At 41.0% G+C, this 1274-nt stretch overlaps 1 pseudogene; it reads right to left on the bottom strand.

The window, feature by feature from the left end:
* Window positions 1-314: 314 nt before the first annotated feature.
* LOC145001454 (early light-induced protein 2, chloroplastic pseudogene) lies at window positions 315-1043 on the bottom strand (annotated as a pseudogene).
* Window positions 1044-1274: the final 231 nt, after the last annotated feature.

Below are 1274 nucleotides of genomic sequence, written 5' to 3'. Positions count from 1 at the left end.
TCAAGTAAGCTTGCATACACATTATTTTGTATACTTTTCTTAGAGAATTAAAAGTTCAAAAATATCAACAAAAAAAAAAATGTTAATATATTAGGAAAAGAAAAACTCCAAAAAGACCCTTGTAAAATATCACTTGGGACCGGTAACAGATACAAGGCCTTTGAGTGGGGTGGATGCACCCCACTTGACATTAATCATTAACAAAATTCCATATAGTAAATTTGGAAGTGTTTGTTTGATTTTATAAAAGGAATTTTATATTGAAAGATACCACAATCGTTCAATTTGATTGATCATATTTGTTTTATACTATATTATCAAAAAAACATGATTTTCATGATTTGAACTATGTATGATAAATCGATACACATAAATATTCAAAAGAATATACATTTGCCTATCTTAGATGTAATTCTGTAATAGAAAAGTTTATGATACATTATCTAGACAAGGGCACTGCCTTTAACATATTCAGTAAAAGCCAAAGCCACCAGACCCAACATCGCAACCCGCCCATTCCAAAGCTCTGCATCTGATGTCATCAGTCCACTCGACTTCGACTGCACACTCACCCCTTTAAACAACGGCACCAACGACGCCAACGTCAACACCAAACTTGTCCCGACAAACACCGCAACACCGCCGTTGCCGATCTGGGTGAACACATCTTGACCGCTGCTCAGTTCCACAGCCATCGCCGACACAAACCCTATCATGGCTAACCTTCCGTTGATCCTCTCCGGTGCAGGTCCACTAAACGCCAACACGTCAGAGAACTTCGTGCTGACCTTTGGAGCAGGTGGCGGAGGAGGAGGAATGTTGATCTGTGGTGGTGTTGGGGTGGTTGCTGGTTTTGAAACCCCCGGTTCACCGCTTTGAGGTGTTTGTGACATACATTTGACGGAGAAGGTGGGAGTTTTCTTGAGGAGTGTGATGGGAGTTGCCATGAAGATTGAAGAAGCAGCCATGTCGGAAAAGATGGTGGTACTTTTGAGGGAGGAGAGAAGGTAGTTGGTGATGGTGGTTAAGGAGGAGGATGGAGGGTTTTATATGAGAGGGGAGAAAGGTTAAAGACAAAGTAGTGGATATTTATAGGGCCACGTTAGTGACATTTCACGTGGCCTTCGAAATGGCCGATGAAGGGTGATTGTGGTGAAAAAGGCCTCTACATCTACACTTGTTTCTTTGATTATTTGTGCCTTTGTGGTGGGGTATGTCGACGATTGAAATTTGTAGGCTCTTTTAGGGTTTTAAGTTTTAACTTGTTTCTGAAC

This window comes from Lactuca saligna, chromosome 6 (genome assembly GCF_052625555.1).
Source record: "Lactuca saligna cultivar CGN05327 chromosome 6, ASM5262555v1, whole genome shotgun sequence".
Classification (NCBI taxonomy): domain Eukaryota; kingdom Viridiplantae; phylum Streptophyta; class Magnoliopsida; order Asterales; family Asteraceae; genus Lactuca; species Lactuca saligna.
The sequence above is the reverse complement of the archived record's forward strand: the minus strand, read 5'-3'. Positions and strand labels throughout refer to the sequence as shown.